Below are 22,409 nucleotides of genomic sequence, written 5' to 3'. Positions count from 1 at the left end.
AAGACTCCTATTTATTTTATAACAGACTCAAATTTATTATTTTATACCTAAGAAAAAAGTATACCCCTGGATGTAGATTCCACACCTATTCTTGTGTCCTGTACCTTTAATTTTTAGTCTTAATTAAGATTAATCAATAGCCTCCCACCTGTCCTAAACCACATGGCCCCTTAGGAGAGAATTTGGACTAAATATAAACTGAAAGATTTACTAAAAATTTCTTCTCTTGGTCTAACCAGAATGATGTAGTTTTTATTCTACAATACAAGCCTTTCTCACCTTCTGATCTCTCCACCTAGAGAAGTAAGGAAGTTTTGAGCAACTATTATGAGCCAGAACTCTGAAACAAGGATTCTTAAAGTTATTAAGTCGATGGAATTGATAAATACAATGGTTATATAGTTTAGCATGGTGCTTAGTTCTCTACCTTCAGTGTGAATGATTTAATCTTACAACAAATAATGGTTTCCTAGTGATGTAATGATTGGTTTATACTCAGTGTAGATTGTAGAGCATATAAGCTGTGAGCCTCAGCAGAATCAGAGCCAGGGAAGACAAGAGGACTGGAGGCTCTCTGAGCCAAGGAGAAAGATTCATTCCCTCTTCATCAACTTTGTGGTGGCTGGCCAGGCCTCCTGCATTTTCTCCATTGAAATCAAGTCCCCTCTGAAGGGCACAAGAAAGCTAGCTGAGCACCAGGCAAAGGAGACAGTAAAGATTTTTGGACTTTAACACTATCTACTAAAAGGAAGGCTGCTTCAAGACCTCCAGAAAACCAACTACGAACACTACAAGCAACAATACAAGAGGAAGGTGAAAATCCTAATCATTTTTATAATAGGCTATGAAGGTGCTAATTTAATCTATCCTTTTAATCTATCCTTTTGTTAAAAAAAATTCTATAATGGATACCTTGGATAGGAGAAAGAAAAAAAGGGCAGGAAGTGGAGAAAGATCTGACCCCAACATCCCAGCCCCAGCCTTTCTCCAAGTGCTCTTCTCACTAATTTTTTAAAATGAATAATCAAAGTTTAAGTGGATCCCAAAATTAAAGTTTGTAGATTATATTTAATTTTAAGTCTTTGTCCACCCAATATCTAACATCAGAACAATTTGTTTAAAACTACAAAAATAAGTCTTTGTCCTTAAATACACATTGTGATCAAGATTTCTTTAAGTGTTCTTAAATGCAATCACTTTAGAATTTCAGCAATTTGTATTTTAAAAGTATGTTAATATTGTAAAAGCTGTTTGTATAAGAAATGTGCAATTGTCTTAACTTATGAATTACAAAGTATTAACTCTCTCCAGATTTTGGAAAGTAAAAAAAATTAATTAAACAGAAAAAAGTAAATAGTAAATTATTGAATTTGCAAAATTGCTTTAAGTTGATTTTTGTAAAATAGCAGATCAGCTGCCAACAGTGTTGAAAGAATCCAGACTGGGTTCTGGAATTCTTCAATTCCAGGGTTTCAATAGGAACATAAACCACTTGCAGATCTCTCATCCCCAAAACAGTTTTTTATAATTACTTTGTTAAAAATCTTAATTTTTATGGATTTTTTTTAAAGTCCCACAGACTTCTTTAGAGACTAGGGACAGGCAGAATAGCTTCTATCTCCTTTCTGGAAGAATGAGAGAAATCTTGGTATTCTTTGATTTCTTAGAGGACACTTAATTTATAACTAATCAAGCAACAGTATAATTGTGATAGGTTTGTTAATGAAGAATATCACATAGGTTAGGAAAGTAAAATTGTATTAAGATATTTGTTTAACAACAATATGTACTAAAATTATGAAGGAAGTCTTGAATATGGTTGAAATGTACAATTTGAGCAAGAAAAAGATTGTGTATGTCTTTCTTAAAATAAAAAAGATAAAAAATTGAAGAGACAAGTTTGCATATGTTGACAAGTTTTAAGGAATTAAGTTTAAAAGATTTTAAGCTATAGTAGTAATGAAAAATTTGCAGCTTGATTTGAAATGGAATAGGGAAAATTAAAGAGGATTAGAAGAAATTTGATAAGCAAGATATTCTTAAATGTGATAATTGTTGTAGATTGCTATTACTTTTAAAATGCTTAGTAGTGAATTAGCTGGAAATAATTAACTCTATAATATTAAATTCTAAAAATAGCCCCTTTGTAAAATATAATACTAAATAATTGAAATTATAAATTGAGATTCTTATGATAACAACTGGAAAACAACTACAAATGTAATTGAATGTTTTTTGGTCTCATTTTTAAGTTAAATGCATCCCTCCTACAATTTGCTATATTATAGGCATCAGGAAACTTGTTAGCTGTGTGATTTTAACTCAAATTATCTTAGTTATTCAATTTGTGATGTGAATAAAATTAATGCCTAAGATTAATTTGATAATTTATGTGATTAGAAACATTGTTAGAAAACTGAACTCTTCTTTAATTCTTTGGGGTTATAGATGTAATTGTTAAAATACTGATGTAGATATGTTTAAAAGATTCTATAGAAATACAAAGGATAATAATTAATTTGAGCTTCTTATAGCATAGGCACCTTTGAAATGTCCTTATCTGAGAAAAGAGAGTTTCAAAATTTTATGTAATTTTGAGTGCTGACCTTTTGTGGTAGTTTAACAATCAAGTAGGGTTTCCATAATTGCAGACTTCAAAATCTAACACTATGCTCAAGTTAAAACATGGTGATTTGATTTTAGTTAAGAACTAGATGTTACAAAGGAAAAGAGTTCCTTTTTTAAAAAAATCCAATCGCTATTCATTGTACCACATTTCTGCACCTTTTACTTTAGTGTCCTACAAACAAGGTTAGATAAGCATCTGGCAATTATGTCCACCCACATTCAGCATGGTTTGTAAGAAGTCCATATTATATATTTAATACTATATAAATATCGGTTATGGTGAAAGTATTGATTATTATGACCTGTGACTATTATATAGGACCTTAAAACTTTCCTTATATTGTTCAAACTGGGAATAATTTAATTTCTGTGAAAACTCTTAAAGGTTCCTTTCTGCCTGAAAAAAAAAAAAAAAACTGACTAGGCCTGTCAGCATCAAAATAAACTCCTTAAGATTTTTAGCCTGAACTAAAACCAGTCTTATTATATTTTAGCCTAACATATTTTAAGCTAACCTGATAATAAGAGGTGTAAATTCAAACTAGTAAAATTTTATATGTATTTCCAAGTATTATTCATGTAAAATTAAATACATGGCTATGTTATAAAACTTGGTAGATTCTCTTCTAATTTGAATATTGTTAAGTTATAAATTATTGTTGAGTATTTTATTTAGATTACAATAGTGCAAAAACAAATTTTTATTGTCTGATAAATATTGTCTAAAGACAATGTTGTAATTTGTTTCGGCTCTGCTGATGACATGGTATAAATCCTATAGTGCTTAAACCTAAAAGCTACCAAGGTGTAAAGCTACCACACCTAATTAGAATGAGATAGCATATAGCTCATTCCATTTAAGTTTTAGCTACATTTGTTCAGAATGATTTTTTGCATAATTTTTAATTGAAGTATCAATAGAAATGGATTTTATTTTATGTTTCAAATTCATAATATTGTGTATAATACTATGCAAAAATATTGTTAGGAACACAGCTTCATTTTTTAATCTAGATACTGGTATATTATAAGCTGAATTGTTAAAGTAAAAGAAAGTGCTTGAAAATTGTTAATATTCTGAAGTACTTGCCTAGAGTTTAAGAGAAAGTTTCATCTAAAATGATGGGCTATCACTTGTGAATAAAAATTGTAAGATTATAGTTGTTACCAAGAAATTTGGTTTTACACACCTATATTATATTTAGGATATAGTGTAACACATTTATTATGTATGGGATTGCCTGTCATCTAGAGGAGGGAGTAGAGGGAGGAAGGGGAAAATTTGGAAAAATGAATACAAGGGATAATGTTGTTTAAAAAAAAATTACCCATGCATATGTACTGTCAAAAAAAATTATAATTATAAAATTAATTTTAAAAATTAAGGAGAAAAAAAATTATAGTTGTTACTAGGGATTATTATAAAGCCAATTTAATAGGCTATATTTTTGGCATTTCTTCTTAGAAAACTGAATCTCCTTCCCCATTGTAAACACTTTTTGGAAAGAGAGGGGTGGTAATTATGAACTTATTTATGGTAATTGGGACTTTAGAGTAAAATACTCTTGTGAAATGAAGTTATAGCTAGAATGGTTGATACTGAAGTTACATTTTCAAATCAACTTAGTCAACAAATACTAGTCTTAAAGATTTTTTTTTGTTTTAAAATTTGAATTATAGATATCTGTCATTCTAGAGGTTTCCAGCTATATTACTTCATAAAAATCTAATAATTATCTTTTTACATGAAGATGTATTTTAAGTTATTTTGAGAAAGTTATTAGTAAAAGAGAAATGGTAAGTAAGTTTTTTGGTGATTTTTCAGAAGACCTGATAAATTTTATTTGCTAGCTAATTTTTTTTGTGTGTTAAGAGTACTGACAACAATTATGTCCAGCCATACTGTGATTAGTGAGACTGTTGTTTGAAGTGAAACCTTTTTGGCATTCTGAACATTCTTTTTGAGCTTCCTTCTTAAGTTTGTTGTCTCCTTAAGCCAATCCTAAAATGAGAACTTCAAGAAAAATACAAGCAGGTCAATGGGAGTGGCATCTGAGATCTAAGACCAGTGGATATCTGTCCCTGGGAATAAAACTAAGAGAATGGCCTTGGAAAGACTAATGTTGGACTTCCAAAATTCATTTTCCCAAACAAGAAATCTGCCTACTTCCATAAACTTGGCTGCTTATAATCATTCTGAGACTTGGGCATAAGCCTTTAGGACCAGTATTGATGTGTTATGTTCATGTCATGTCATATTCATATCTTTTTTCTTTCATAGCAAATCTCTCTGAGAGAAAATAAGCTGTAATTTTTTTAAAGCGATAAATATCTTATACTTTTCAATCTATAGTCAATACTTGTTTTCAACAATATGTGATCCCTAATAATTGAATCCTTCGAAAGCTATGATTATCGATCTTCCTGTTTAAGACCTTATGGGATTATAATTAATGTCAATCTGTGTCTGATTTCAAGTGTACTCATCAAGAAATGTTATTGAGCCAATAATCCATGATACCAGTAACCTTATGGGGTTGACATATATTTTTTTCTTTGGCTGATAGCTATGCTCTCTTCATGACTCTTGACAGGGACTAATATGAAATTAGGGAAACTTAATTCCCTTTCTATAACTATGTCCCTAATTCTCCTTTTATGGAAAATTTCTATAATCATGGCAGGTAATCAGTATAAACTCATTATTAAATCTTTATCTAATAGGCTAACATTTGAGCACATATTAGTCTCTACAATAAAATAAAAGTATAAGATCTAAGCTATGTAGCCTAGAATTTTATTATTTTCTATATTCTAAATATATAAGTAGATGAGTATTTGGTCTTGTTACCTAACTGTTACTATTGTGTTTGGGAGAGAAAGTATAATGTGCATGTGTGCTGTGTATAAAATAAGGTCCTTAAATGTTTCAAAATAATATAAGAATAATAGGTAATTGATACAACATTTTATGGGACCAAGCTGTATTCTATTAAGATTGCATCAGAAACAACTTCAATTTTATTTTGAAGAAAAGAATTCCAGTGAAATCAATTTCCATAAAGAGTAATTTATTATCTAAATGGAAAAAGTCCATTTTATTTGAGTTCATTATTTAATTTGGAATTACTACCTGGGCATAAGCTTATGTTAAATTAACAAAAATGTTTACATATATATATATGATATATATATATGATATATATGTGATATACATATCATATATATATATAAAACTTATTTGATATGCATTATTTTGAAATTGATTATTCAACTTTTAAGAGAATCTTCTCATTAAAAAGTGGTAACAAGAATCCCATATACTATAATTTTATATTGAGCAGAATTGGTGATTTTTTTAAATGAAAAATTCCAAAATCCTCAGCTTTCCCTGTGTTAACATAATTATCTGAAATAAAAAGAAACTGAGGATTGGACATGGACGATTTAATTTGAAAAGATATCATTTGCATATCAAACCAGATCATCTGACTCCTCAGATGTCAGAGACAAGGAATAATTAACAGAGTTGATTTTATAATAAAAGAGAGGGGAGAAAATTACAGATACTTGTTTTGAAGATAATTTAATTAGACAAGACAGGTCCTCTGACTAGTAAGTTTCTCTCAAGTTTTCTTAACCTAACAATCTTATAAGTGATACCTTTTGTAAACATAAAAATGCTCTCTGAGAAAGAGGAACTTGTGGTATGGAATCAGCAGTCATGCCCTATCTACCAAATGCCAATCTTATAAGATTCCATTATTCAAGTTAACTTCTATCTTAAGAAAAAAAGAGAGAGCTTATTCACTAAGACTAGAAAGAACTTAACCTTAGCTAATTCCCCTTTTTCCATCTGCCAGAAAGGGGAATTAGCTCTTAGGCAAATCTTCTTTTCTGGAGCTTCCAGAAAAGGATGCAGCCTTTTAAAAGTATCTAATAATCTTGTGATTATCTTATTTCTATAAAGATATCTGTCTTATTCTAAATTATCTGTTTCTAAAACCAGAAAGTCTTATCAATCTAATATTCATAAATTTATTTTTTATTTAGATTTAAGAGATTATCTGTTAGTCTGGCTTAACTGTTAGGACCAGCTTTTCCTAAAGAAGAAAGTTTAATTCTATAATCAAACTAAAAATAAATCTAAGTTATCAGTACTAACTGATTTTCTTTTCATTTGTATTAATCAGATACAAAGACATCATATTGATTTTAAATGAAGAAATTATGTCTTATATGTTATAACAGAATATCAGTCCTTGATACAAAACAGTTGTAATACTATAGACTCCTGGAATGAATTTAATCATTGATAATTAGACATATTGGAAATCTGACTACTTTTTTCCCCATATCAGAGTAAGAGAAGACATACAACTTAATCTCCATAATTTCAGGAAATAGGGGAAAAGAGAATGTTAATTATGTAAAGTAATTGTCAGAAACATTAACATTTTGAAGGAGTCACATAATATACCCATCAGAGAGGTATGAAAATATATGTCAGGCAGCATAGAACTGAACAATTTTAAGATCTTATCTATAAGGTGTCCAGATAGTGATTTTATTTAGATAAGATATGATATTGATTGTGTCTGAAATATAATTAAAATTTTGAAACCTACTGAAGATAGTTTTTAAAAAGTTCAAAACAGAAATGATACTGTGTCCTTGCAGTCAAACTTTATACCTTTATTCCATCATTCTGATCAAGAATTTCTAAAAATATTATAGGAAATGACCAATAGAAATGATTGATCAAATTCATGGCTGTTTTATATTGCTCTATTAGTAATAATATCTTATATTTGTAGTATTATGTTACAATTTGAAAATGCTTCCGTACATATCATTCCTATTACATGATTCAGGTATTATTACCCCCATTTTAAGTAAGATAAACTGAGACTGAAATAGAATACTTTATTTGTCTCTTGTCTTATGATTTGTAAATGAAGCCAAGATTATCACCCAGACCTTCTAATTTCTAAGCAATTTTTTTCCTACAATACTCTGCATCTTTGCTGAAGTTGCTAATTCTTCTAAATTAATCTATTTAATAGTAGAAAACTTTGTTTTACCTCTGCTGCTATCAGAAAGGTCTTTAGCTCATTCCTATCACACATATTACTGTATCTTGATTTTAGATAGATATTATATATCATTTTAAGGAAAGCTCCTTTTATTCCTTTATTTTTAAAACAGGAATGGGTGTTGTATCTTGTAAAAAGCTTTTTTCTCCATCTATTGAATATAATCATGTGATTTTGTGGTTATTGTTAATATGGTCAATAATGCTTATAATTTTCATAATATTCATAATTTCTTATCCTAAGTTATATATTGGCAGACTAAGTAATTGGGCCCGAATTGTAAGGCAACAAACAATTCTTAATTAAATGCAATTATTATCCTAATTACTTGCCTAAAAGAAAGTTAATTAAGGCTAGAAATCCAACTAAGGATAACAGCCCCCAAAGTAGATTTCTATTTTAGTATCTGAATTCTTAGATTTGGTTTGTGTTACATGATTCCAAAGTCTCTACTTGATTTTATGTTATGAACACAAAGGACATTTATCTAAATGTCATTTAATTCTGATTATAGTCCTGTAATATTCCATGAACCTTGCCAACAAATGCTAAATGAGTTATCAAAAGTATCTAACAGGAAAGACAATCCAGAGCTTTCAAGGATTTGTAATCCTATTTACAATAAGATAAATGTCTTTGTTTTGGTAAAAGAAAAAAAGGATTTTTGTAATGGAAAAAAAACCCTAAAAACAAAGAAAAAGTCAAAGAATGGGAACAAATGAAAAATTCTTGGATATTAATATAATAGTAGTTATTGCACCATGAGAAATAATGAATATGAAAAATTCAAACACATGGCTATGTGTAAGTAATTATATGGATGGAATAAAGTGAACAGAAGCAGGAAAACAATATATACAGATGACTATAATATTATAAATTAAAACACTAAAATAAAGGCAAATATCACATAATCATAATGATAATTTTAGCTTTGGAGAAGAACTGAGGAAACAGTGACAAGAGATTATGGATGTGTAACATATTATGGATGTGTAATATAATCTAAGAACTCTTCTTAACATATTTTTTCATTAATTCTCTTGGTATTGTTTAAGCTTTTGTTCTTCTAGATTAATTTTTTTCTGATTTTTCTAGAACTCTAAAGTAGTTTTTCTTGGAAATTTCATTGATATGGCCCAAAATAAAGTAAATCACTTTAGATAGTATTGTTATTATTATTATAGCAGTTTTTCCTACTCATGAGCAATTCCTATTTCTCTAATTATTCAAATATGTCTTTATTTGTGAAAAGAATACTTTGTAGTTTTGTTTACATAATTTCTTTTTGTGTCTTGGCGGGTAAACATTCAAGCGTTTTTTATTCTTTTGTTATTTTAAATGGAAATTTCCTTCTATTTCTAATTCTTTTTCATAGATTTTGTTTGTAATACACAGAAATGTCGATTTGTGTGAGTTTATTTCATATTCCACACTTTTGCTGAAGTTGCTAATTCTTCTAAATTAGTCTTTTAGGTGACTCTTTATGCTTCATTAAATAAACCATCACATCAAACCTCAAAAATTTCCTTTCAATTTCTTTTTATTCTCTTACTTTTATAGCTAGAATTTCTAATGTTCTATTAAATAGTGGAAAACCTTGTTTTACTTCTGCTCCATCAGAAAGAGGTTTAGCTCATCCCTGTCACACATAATACTGTCTCTTGATTTTAAATAAACATTATATATCATTTTAAGGAAAGCCCCATTTATTCTTTTATTTTAAAAATAGAAATGGATGTTCTATCTTGTCAAAAGCTTTTTTCTGCATGTATTGAATATATTCATGTGATTTTTGTAGTTGTTATTGATATGATCAATTATGTTTATAATTTTCATAATATTGAAAACTGCATTCCTATGTAAAAAATCTGATCAGTGAACAAACTGTGTGATATATTGATATTGTCTCACTACTATATTTTAAATGTTTATAGCAATATTCATTTGAGATATTATTCTATGCTTTTCCATTTCTATTCTGTTTCTCCCTAATATAGGTATCAAGTCCATATTTATATCATAGAAGAAATTCACAGGACTTCTCATATTTTCCAACAATTTCTGTAGCATTAGAATTATTATTTTTTAAAATTTCTTTTGGATCTGTGATTTCATTTATAAAAGTTCCCAGGTGAGGAAGCTCCCATTACTATTGTAGATGTTCATCTTCTCTATAACTTAAATTTTTTTAGAGTTATCTAGAGCACTGAGAGGTCACATGGCCACTATATGTAAGAGATAGCACTTAAAACTCAGATCTTTTGGGCTTCATAGCCTCCTCTCTATCTGCTACATCATGCTGTCTCTCAAATTAACTATTCTTTACATGTTGATGCAATTCATTTTTAAATTCACCTGGTCCTGGGTTGTTTTTAAGAGCTTGTTAAATTTATTTTTCTAAGATAGGGTCATTCAAGAGCTCTATTTTCTGTTCTATTAATCTGGACAATATATGTATTTTTTTAATATTCACTGATTTTATTTATTTTTAAGATTTGTTGGCATATGGTTTGGCAAAATAGTACCTAATGTCTTTATCCCAAAGATATCATTTAAAAAAAAGTGGGAAAGGACTCACATGTTCAAAAATATTTATAGCAGCTCTTTTTGTGATGGGAAAGAATTGGAAACTGAAACTCATCACCTGGGGAATGGCTGAACAAGTTGTGGTATTTGATTGTGATCGAATACTATTGTGTTATAAGAAATGATCAGCAGGATGCATTCAGAAAACCTGGGAAAACTTATATGAACTAATACCAAGTGAAGTAGGCAAAACCAAGAGAACACTATAGCATATTGCATAATGATAACTATGATAGACCTAACTCTTCTCAGCAATGCAATGATCCCAGAAAATTCCAAAGGACTCACAATGGAAAATGTTGGCAGAGGAAAAACTATGGAATCTAAATGCAAAACAAAGCATACTCCGTTCACTTTTTTTGTTGTTGTTTTGTTCTTTCTCATGGTTTTTTCCTTTTGTTGCGAGTTTTCTTTCACAAGAATAATATGGAAACGTTTAATATGATTGTACATGTATAACCTATATCATATTGCTTGCTATCTTGGAAAGAAGAGAATTTGGAACATTTTCATTTCCAAACCTCCAATGACTTTTCATTCTCCTATACTCTCAGATGAGAAACATAATTTGAAAAAAATAGTTGGAAGTTTTTTTAAGAGCTATTTTCTCATGTCCTTTGACCATTTATCTATTGGAGAAAGACTTTTGATTATATGAATTCACATGCACATGCACATGCACAACCCCCTCTCTGCATATATATATATATATATATATATATATATATATATATATATATATATATATATTTGCATGTACACATGTACATTTATACATTTATTTGTGTATTTTATATGAAAATTTCATCATAGAAATTCAATACAATTTTCCCCATTAGACATCTTGTCTTCTTATTATAGATGATTTAATTTTATGTTTTTCAGGGTTGCTTTTTTTTTTTAGTTTCATGTAATCAAAGTTATCTGCTTTATATTTTGTAAAAGTCTTCATCTTTGTTTAGTTAATAACAAAGCCCACAAAAATTGCTGAGGGCAAGAGCAGCAAGCTCAGCCCCTTCTCCGGAGTCTCTGATAACTCTCCTTCGTTTGTAAACTTGCCAAGTTTCTTAAAACCATCTTGTGAGCAAAATTATCTTGTTTGGGTTATATATATCCCAAAACAAGCAATAATCTACATAGAAATGATTTCTAATGATTAGTTTTTACACCAGGATAGGTTTAAAGAAAAAAGAAAGAAAAAAAAACAAAAAAACAATTGAAAGATAATAAATGAAATCTTATACATATATTTATAGGCCATTCACTATGAGTTCTAGCTTTTTCCCCTTTTCATCTCTTATAATTCAGATGCCTTCTGTCATTCACTCCTTCACTATTGTTTCACATTGATAAAGAGGCCTTAGAACTCATCAAATTTAGCATCTCTACACAGAAAAGATGAACTGATAGAGAATGAAGTAATGATAACTAAATATACAAAAAATAAACACAAAATAATTTGGGGGAGGGAGAACATCATTAACGCAGAGCAAGTCAGGAAAGGTTTTATGTAGAAGGTTGCACTTGAGCTTCATTTTGAAAAGAAGCTAGGAATTTCAAGATGTGCAGGTGAGGATATAGAACGCTCCAGGCATGGGCAGTGATCTTGACAAAGGCATGAAATAGGAAAAGTTATGGATAATAACAAGTAGGGCAGTATAGCTAAAAGGGGTGAGAGGGAAGTAATAAGAAATCAATCTAGAATGATTATTTCAAACTAGACTGTACTTTAAATCCAAAGACAGGTGTTTGTATCATATCCTGTAACAACATGGATCCAACTGAAATTTTTCCTTCTGGATAGAGACTTAGTACTAACTAGATTTTAAAAATAACAATTTTCATATTTTAATGAAGTTTTTCTTGTAATACCTATCTTTATATCTAGGCAATGTATCCATTTTGGCCTTATCTTGGCAAATGGAATAAGATATTGGTCTCTGCCCAATTTTTGCCATATTGATTTCTAGTTTTCCTAACAATTATTATGAAATCTTGAATTCTTATCCCATACTCTTTAGCTTCACACTTTTATATTTATTTGCTGCAGTAAATTGTTTGTCTACTATGTATCTATGCTTCTATTTCTTATTCAGTACCAGATAGTTTTGATAATTACTGCCTTATAATGTAGTTAAATCTGGTACTACTAAACTTCCTTTCTTTACATTTTCTTCATCAATTCTTTTTGTTCTTCCAAATAAATTTTACTATTATCTATTCTAGTTCAGTAAAATAATTTTTTTGGTAATTTAATTTGGATGGTATTGAATATATAAATTAGATAAAATTGTCATTTTTATTATATTGGCCTTGTCTACTTATGAACAATTAATACTTCTCCAATTTCTGAAGTCTGATTTTATTTGTTCAAAAAAAGTTTTTGTATATATATATATATATATATATATATATGTAATTTTACTTATATAGTTTCTGATTTTTGTTTTGAGAGGTGTACTCCTCACAGGTATTTTTTAATTGTCTAGAGTTATTTTAAGTGAGTAATGTATTACTGTCTTTTCTTGTAAGATTTTGTTTGTGATGTATAAGAATAATGATGACTTATTAGATTTATTTTATATCCTGCTACTTTTCCAAAATTATTCATTATTTTAACTAACCTTTTAGTTGATTCTTTGGGATTCTCCAAGTATGTCATCTGAAAAAAAGAGATACTTTTATTACTTCATTTTCTATTCTGTTTCCATTTCTTTTTCTTCTCTTGTTATTGCTAGAATTTCCATTATAACACCATAAATAATATTGGTGATAATGAGTATCCTTATTTCACACCTGTTCTTACTGGGAAAACTTCTAGTTTATTCTCATTAAAAATAATAATTAGGGAATGGCTGAACAAATTGTGATATATGATTGTTATAGAATATTATTGTGCTATAAAAAATTATTATCTTACAAAATTATACAATGATAAATTCTGATGGATGTGTCTCTTTCCAACAATGAGATAATTCAGATCACTTCCAATAATCTTGTGAGGAAGAGAGCCATCTACACCCAGAGAGAAGACTGTGGGAAATGAGGGTGGACTACAACATAGCATTTTCACACTTTCTGTTGTTGTTTGCTTGAATTTTGTTTTCTTTCTCAGTGTCTGTTTTTTCCTTCCTGATCCAATTGTTCTTGTGCAGCAAAGATAAGTGTAGAAATATGTACACATATATTGGATCTAATACATATGATGATATATTTACATGTGTTGGATTATCTGCCATATAGGAGAAGGGGTGGGGGTAAGGAGGGGAAAATTGGGAACACAAGGTTTTGGAAAAATTACCCATGCATATGTTTTGTAAACAAAAAGTTTTAATTTTTAAAAAATGAAATGATCTTGAGGATCTTAAAATAGACTTGTACAAAATAATAAAAGGCAAAAATAATGCTATGCATTGTAACAGCAATAGTTTTAAGAATAACTTTGAGTAAAAAAGTAACTTTGACTATTATAACTATCCAAATTAACTACAAAGAACATATGAAGAAAAATGCTATTTGCACCCAAAGAATTAATAAATAGTATATATAGAATGATTTTACATATACATATACATATTTGTGTCTAATAGTAGCCATTTCTAGGTTAGGAGAATGGAAGGAGGAAAGGGAAAAATAAATTTACATGATAATTTTATTCATTTATTTTATTTTATTTAATTAATTATATTTAAAAGGAATAGAAAGCTATACATAATACAAATATATTGTTTATTTCATGAGCAATCTTTTTTTATATTATGTTATGGAAACACTTTATTTCATAAATTAAAAATCTGATAAATAAAATTAAAAGAAATATAAATACAATAACTACATAGAGGATGAATTAAAAATAGGAGAAACTGGAGGCTGGTAAGTTAGATAATAATGGTTTAACATAGGGTAGTGGTAGTGAAGAGTCCAATATTTTCTACATAAAATTTGTATCTCTCGCAGTCCTTAAAACACATAATATATCTTAAACATTAATTTTTACCAAGATAGGAGACCCAAAACTTTGAAAAGTGAAAATTCAAGCCTTCCTCTGTTTGGGGGAGAGAGAATAAATAGACATTGGTAGGTAATGTGGGGAATGTGGGGTTGTGAATTTACCACAATAGCAAGCATGTAACATTTGAGAAATAATCTGTAAAACTCCTCTGACACATTCCAGTGAATCCTTGCAGATTTGTCCAGGCAGCTGTGTGAGTGAATACAGTGTTCCTCCCCAAGGTTATACAGTAAAGAGAACAAAAGAAGCCTGTTTTCTACTCATCTATTTGGTAATCCTTTAAGAAATTTCATGCATGTTTAAGTAAGTGATTTTAATGTTTCTCTCCATCTCAGTATTCCTAAATGCCACTTACTACATAAGACTGCTTTCTAAAACTGCCCTCATCAATAAAGAATCTTCAGTCATTCTGGCAAATCTTAACCAGATTCCCTAGGCTGAACAGCTGCAGAACTTAATCTAGCTTTCAGTAATTAATTCATTCACTTCATTTGCATGCAGGTCACTTCACTTATAGCCCAATTTCCAAGGAATACTAGTGTTGATCTTTTTAAATGTGGTGAATATGGAGTAGATTTAGGTTTGTGATAGCTTGGTAAAAAGGGAGCCAGTTCTCTTCTTTTCAGATATGAGCCTTTTTTTTTTTTTTTTTTTTTTTTTTAACATGCAGTGTTTAGATGATAGGTTTCTGACTGATTTAGGTTAATGAACCCAGTATGAATTAATTCAAAGTTATAATTATAAAATAGGCATTTTTTAATGTTTCATTACTTTCAGACATGGGTTCAAGTTCTTCATCTAATATATATTGGTTGTGTGATCCTGGAAAAATCACATAAAATCTCTAAATGATGTCTCAGTGACTAAGTGATAGTCTCTAAGACTATTACTTGAAGAGAAGGTACACTTCTGCAGTGGTAGAGGAAATTTCCTTATTTGAGAGTTCCACATTCCAATTTCCATTTCCTATTTTTATTCCATCTACAATAATTTTAACTAACCAAAACAGGGTTTTTAAATGGACAGCTAGCTAATTTAATGAAAAATTAAACATATTTTATCAATAACAGCATCTTTCAACCACACTAAAATGTGATGAAATTTTTTAAAATTGTTATCTGAATTTTATTCTCTGAAATTCGTCCCATGAAATCTTGCTTATTGGTTCCAGAGTCATCTTTACTATCAGGTAGAGGAGGTGGCTACTTGGGTGATGTGATTTATATGATTTCTGGAACACTGGGAAGAGTAATATCATCTCTTTTCCCAAAAAACTCCTCTACTAATTCTTTAAGTCCTAAAATTCTGTAATTTCTTTCTTTTACTGAAAGAACAGTCTAGTGTTAAAATATAAATACTCTAGAAGCAGTGACATATTAAACCTTGTCAGACATTTTTACCTGTATGTGTAAGAGTTCATTGTTTCTTTTTTTTGAGAATAGATTTAGATAGAGGGAGAAAAGTGAAAACATGAGAGCACTAGGCACTTAAAAGAAGGAAAGTCCCCTAAGAGTAAAGAAAGAGTATAGAAAAGGTAAAAATGGGGGCAACAAAAGCACCTCAACCCACCTTAGAACATCAACCAGACAGCTTAATTACTCTGAAGAAAGATTCATAGAAATTATAAATCTAGCTTTGTTTCATTTATCACAAATTACAAATCAGAGGATTCTAAATGGAAATATGTCTTTTAGGTTTTTAATTTCCAAAAAAAAGATGACTACACAATTTAATCCAAACTCATATCACCCTTGACAATTTTAGGAAAGTGATTTTTATTGTATCCTATTGACCATAAGCTCTCAGTTATTTCAGAGGAAGTGGCTACAATAGTTCCCAAGATTTCTTTTTACCTTTTTTATGTTTCTCTTGAGTCCTATATTTGGAGATCAAACTTTTTGTTTAGTTCCAGTTTTTTCATCAGAAATAGATGAAATTCACCTATTTCATTGAATATCCATCTTCTTCCTCAGGAAAAAAAAATGCTCATTTTGCCTGGGTAAGTTATTGTTGTCTGCATACCAAGTTCCTTAGCCTTTTGGAATATCAGATTCCAGGCCTTTTGATCCTTAAATGTGGATGCTGCTAGATCCTGAGTAATCCTTATTGTAGCTCCTCTATATTTGAATTGTTTTTTTTTCTAACTACTTCTTGTATTTTTTTCTTGGTCTGATAGTTCTGGAATTTAAACACAATATTTCTTGGAGTTTTGATTTTAGGGTTCCTTTCCGTAGGTGATTGATGAATTCTTTCAATGTCTATTTTACCCTCTGTTTCTAGAACATCTGGGCAGTTCTCTTTGATGATTTCCTGGAAAATAGTATCTAGGATCTTTTTTTCATCATAATTTTCAGGAAGTCCAATAATCCTTAGATTGTCTCTGATGGAGTTGTGAACTGATTCAACCATTGTGGAAAGCAATTTGGAACTATGCCCGAAGGGTTATCAAATTGTCATACCTTTTGATCCACCAATGTCTCTACTAGGCTTGTGTCCCAAAAATATTATAAAGGAGAAAAAGAGACCCACACGTGCAAAAATATTTGTGGTAGCACTTTCCATAGTGGCAAGAAACTGGAAACTGAATGGATACCCATCAGTTGGAGAATGACTGAATAAATTATGGTTATGTTATGGAATATTATAAAATTCTAAAAGAAACTATCAGCAGGATGATTCAGAGAGGCCTGGAGAGACTTACATGAACTGATGCTACATGAAGCGAGCAGAATCAGCAGTTCATTGTACAAATGATTTTGCAACAGCAAGATCACACAATGATCAATTCTGATGGATGTGGCTCTTTTCAATAGTGACATGATGCAGGCCAGTTTCAATGATCTTGTGAGGAAGAGAGCCATCTGCAACCAGAGACTGTAGGAATTGAGTGTGGATCACAACATAGTATTTTACTCTTTTTGTTGTTGTTTGCTTGCACTTTGTTTTCTTTCTCATTTTTTTTATTTTTGATCTGCTTTTTCTTGTGCAAAAAGATGATTGTAGAAATATGTATAGAAAAATTATACATGTTTAAAATGTATTGGATTATTTGCCATCTAGGAAAGGGGGAAGAGATAAGAAGGGAAGGGAAAAAATTGCAAAACAAGGTTTTGCAAGGGTGAATGTTGAAAATTATCCATGCCTATGTTTTGAAAATAAAAGGCATTTTTTAAAAAGAATATATATTTGCAAAAAGAAAATGAGTCTTATAAAATTTATTTTATGATAGAAATATAATCTTTATATTCATATCAGAAAGAGACAAAAGAAAGAAAGAAAATCAAGGAGCAGGAAACAAAGACCTTGAAGGAAAAGTATAAGAAAATAGGATGAAGTAAAATGTACAATTAACAATCATAACCATAAATGTAAATGGGACAAATTCACTCATAAATGCAATCCAACACTATGTTGTTGAAAGAAAGAAAGAAAGAAAGAAAGAAAGAAAGAAAGAAAGAAAGAAAGAAAGAAAGAAAGAAAGAAAGAAAGAAAGAAAGAAAGAAAGAAAGAAAGAAGAAGGAAGGAAGGAAGGAAGGAAGGAAGGAAGGAAGGAAGGAAGGAAGGAAGGAAGGAAGGAAGGAAGGAAGAAAGAAAAAAAAGAAAAAAGGAGAAGAAAGAAAGAAAGAAAGAAAGAAAGAAAGAAAGAAAGAAAGAAAGAAAGAAAGAAAGAAAGAAAGAAAGAAAGAAAGAAAGAAAGAAAGAAAGAAAGAAAGAAAGAAAAAAGGGAAGAAAGAAAGAAAGAAAGGAAGGAAGGAAGGAAGAAAAAAAGAAAAAAGGGAAGAAAGAAAGAAAGAAAGGAGGAAAGAAAGGAGGAAAGAAGAAGAGGAAAGAAAGAAAGAAAGAAAGAAAGAAAGAAAGAAAGAAAGAAAGAAAGAAAGAAAGAAAGAAAGAAAGAAAGAAAGAAAGAAAGAAAGAAAGAAAGAAAGAAAGAAAGAAAGAAAGAAGGAAAGAAAGAAGGAAGGAAGGAAAGAAAGAAAGAAGGAAGGAAAGAAAGAAGGAAGGAAAGAAAGAAAGGAGAAAAGAAAGAAAGGAGGAAAGAAATTTTCTTTTTCAAGTTTTTCTTTCTTTCTTTCTTGAAAAAGAAAATTTGCCCAAGCAAAATCTATTTTGCTTCTTCAGTAAAAAAAAAAAAATCAATGGCTTGCAATCATGATTACAGTAATAGCAAAAATTGACTTAAAGAGACAAACATAGAAACTATACTTTGATGAAAGGTACCACCAAGGACTAAAGGTAATAAACATATATGCATTAAGTGGCATAATATCTAAGTATTCAAATGAAAAGTTAAATGAGTTACATTTAAAATTATATAATAGTATAAGTATCTTTTTCAGTCAGAAAATTCAATTCATTTAGCAGAAACATTCAATCATTTCATTAAAAATAATGACAATAATGAGAAACAAATTCTAACATTTGGAAGATAGACAACTCTTTCTGTTGTCTATCTCCCAAAACAGTCCTTTGGTGAAGTTTTATATTCCTAGACACTTTTATCAATAAAAGACTATAAAAGCTTACCAAAAAAGAAAAATTAAAAAAAAAATTAAACCCCAATTAAACACCAAAAATATTTTTGAAACACAAATTAAACACCAAAATCAAAGAAGAGATTATAAAAATTGAAAGGATAGATTTAACCCAAATCTTTTGACTCCAAATCCATTACTATTAATTCCACTGAACTGTGATAGGTTCCAAAGTCAATAATTGTACAGTAGAATTTTGTAGTTAGAGACTCTGAGGAATCCATACTTGAAAGGATATATAACCTGAAATTTGACTATTTTTTCAAATATGATAGTCCATGCCAAGGTCACACAGTACATAGTTCATTGGAATTGGATTCAAGAAAGATCTAAGTTCAAATTCTGCACCTGAAATATACTAATTTTATGGACCATGGACAAGTTACATAATTTCCAGTAGCCTCAGTTTCCCACATGCAAAATGAGGATAATAGCATCTGATTCCCAGAGTTGCTGTGAGGATTAAATGAAATAACATATAAAGCACTTTTCAAGACTTAAAAGTTCCAGAAAAATACCAACTATTTAGTGTAGGGAAAGAAGGATATGAGAAAATTAGACAGCAGGACCAAGATTTCTAGCCTGGATAAGAAATTTGTATCATCTACAGAAATATAAGAGTTAAAGTAAAGGACAGATTAAAAGGGAAAAGAGGAAAGAGGACATTTCCAGTTCATTTTTTTTCAGTTCTATTTGATTCCTACTTGTTAGACATTTACAAAATACTTACATTATTCTATTCCCTGTCTGACCTATATACAGTTTTCTGCAGTTTTTGTTTTTTCATCTCAGATTCCTTTTGACTATTTAGAGTAGAACAGAGAAAAAAAGAACAGCTAATATTCCTACATGGTTCAGATTCTTCAGTGAAAATTCTTATTCCATCAGTCTTTTGAGTCTTATTTTTCCACTATGCTACCTGACCTTTTAGTGATTTGCTATTTTTTCCATCTGTCTTAGAAATTTCCTCAAAGGCAGTTTCTGTATCAGTTTCCTAAAACTGTCTAGTACATTTTTAAAGAGCACTACAGCTCTCCTCCGTAAGATAATCAATATTCTAATTTGTAAAGTTGACCAAGCTACAGGTTAGCCTGTCCTCTCAGCATCTTCCTCCCTCTCTCATTCATTAATTCCAGATTCTGCATTTCCCTCTGAGTTAAGTTGTCCCAGGCTTAGCGAAGTGTGTCAGAAAATGGTGTTTTCAAGGGAAATCAACACTCAAGGATCACATAAACCCTAAGCTACCCTTTTCATGGAAAACTGACAAATAATAAAATGGACTAGGCTTAACAAGTACTATCAGAATCCAGCAACCACAGTACTATGCATAGAAAAATAGAACTATATGAGACCCGAGAGATAATTCAGTTCTATTCCTTCATTTGACAGATGAGGAAAATGAATCCATTTAGGGTCATAAATGGTAAGAGCTCTTATCAAAACTAAAACCTTGACACTCCCATTCCAAAGCAAGTGCTCTTTACATGTCACAGCCTCTGGAGAACCAAAGGTATTGCAAAAAGATAGTTAATTTTCTGCAACCTAAGAGTAATAGTTTTAAAATAGCAACAACTATAAAAGGATTGGGGTGATGGTGAGGATTCCCAGAAACTCATACACTGAAGATAGAGAAATGGAGGACCTATTCTTGGTTGATTTGGGACATGGAAAGGAAGGGGAGGAGGAAAGTTATGAAGTGATTCTCATGAAATCATAATGTTATTTTTCACTCATAGAAGCTCTAGCAATTAGTCTGTAGGAGGCACTACCTACAATCATATTTGTCATGGTGACCAGAACAGTGACTTTCTGAAAAACCTTCTCTCCAGTCCGTAGAAGACAAAAGACAAGGCACCACATAGGTTTAATTAAATATTGCTTAATATGTTTAATAAAACTCTTAAACTCACCAAGTCCCTCAGTCCCTTCTGGATGAGGACAAAATCTCCAAATTCTGAAAAGATAAGTGCATTATTAATAAATGCTAAATTGATGTATGATATAAGGAGTCAGACAGAAACAAATGCAATGCTTGCTCCTCCCTCATTTAGTACCTCCATCTATAAGGATATATTGGTTATTCAGGGAGGTCTAGTACCTCTGATGTGTGAGCTTGTTGAACTTTTTCAGGACTGTCCATCTGCTTTGTGTGTTGATCTTCATTCAACTATCACTTGTGATTCCAAGAAGCTGTAGCATGTACAGTAAACCATCTCAGTAGATGAACCAAATTAAAAGTAACTTAGAGGTCTCAGATCCAGATGAGTTAAGAAGATTCTGCCCCAAGCATATTAATATTCTACCCCCACAGAATAGGTGGATGATGGCTGTATATATGTGTATATCTGTATATGCATGTACATATGTACATATACACATTTAAGCATTTGTCTGTATATATATAGAAATGTATATTTGAATAAATAATTTATGTATATTACAAATATAACACATGAATATATAATATACAAACTTAAAACATTTAACTATTTCATATATAAATTATATAACATAATTATACAATATATATGTTCTAGCCTCTGGACTTTGACGACTAATGGAGAGAGAACCAGATTTATGACTTTTTCTCCTCTTCTTCCTCCTTTTCCTCCTTCTCCTCCTTCCCCTTTGATGTCTTTTACAAAATGTGGGACAATTTAATTTTAACCTCAGAGTTTTCATTTTTGATTTTGTTAAATACAGTTTTGAAAAACAGGCTTTAAAAAAGTTTATTGTGTTTTAAATTGTTAAGGAACAGGTCAATTCTCCCAGAGCCTCCACAGCTGTGGATCATAACATCTGAAGGAGTTGCACAGCCATAACAGGTGTTGTAGACCGGGAATGAGATAAATTGGAGGCAGAGGGAAGAGGAGAGAGTCAGACAACGCAATGGCCTCCCAGTAAGAGAGGATGGATCTCCAGCAGCAACTATCAGGTGGCTCCCATGTATTGCAACAGCTCTTCCTTGTATTGCAACAGCTCTTCCTTGTATTCCAACATTAAATGAAGCTTTTTGACCGATACTTTAAAAGCAAACCATTTTTACTTTCATTAAATGGCTAATAATAGGCTCAACCTAAGCTTTTGAGACTTATTGTTTAGATTTGGGTAGCTTAGAATGAGTGTAAATATCAATTATTTTCTGTCCTGACCCAAAATTTGTACCTTCTTCACCTTTCAGATTGATATCTTTAAGATGGAAAATTTGGGTTATCTTTGCCTCAATTTTTATCTAGCCCTTAGTCATTGAATGGGCATAAACCTCAGTCAAATTGAGAACTGATGGAAGGGAACCTTCATTTAGAAAGGCCTGTGTCACTCACTAAATTCTGGGCCTTCACTACTTGTTTTGACTTATGTCTTACCACTGGATTCTGATGACTCTCGAGAAGAGAGTAAGACTGCCAATTTTGCATAGCTTTGCCTTATTCAAATCCAATTCACACACAAGTGAAGATATTATTCTCATGATACCATTGGTCTTCTTTGTGAGGAAAGGATCAGCAATAATTATATCACATAATATATAAAAATATATTAGCATATAATTAT

General features: G+C 30.4%; 1 long non-coding RNA gene across 1 annotated transcript; it reads left to right on the top strand.

Annotated features, from left to right (window-relative positions):
* The first annotated feature begins 541 nt into the window (after nucleotides 1–541).
* On the top strand, nucleotides 542–21,927 carry LOC141555283 (uncharacterized). The gene is made up of 2 exons (XR_012486138.1): nucleotides 542–813; nucleotides 21,610–21,927. It is a non-coding gene; the product is annotated as an uncharacterized LOC141555283 (long non-coding RNA).
* The last annotated feature ends 482 nt before the right edge of the window (nucleotides 21,928–22,409 follow it).

Source organism: Sminthopsis crassicaudata, chromosome 1, assembly GCF_048593235.1.
Source record: "Sminthopsis crassicaudata isolate SCR6 chromosome 1, ASM4859323v1, whole genome shotgun sequence".
NCBI lineage: Eukaryota > Metazoa > Chordata > Mammalia > Dasyuromorphia > Dasyuridae > Sminthopsis > Sminthopsis crassicaudata.
Note: the sequence above shows the minus strand (reverse complement) of the source record. Positions and strands in the feature narration are given on the sequence as shown.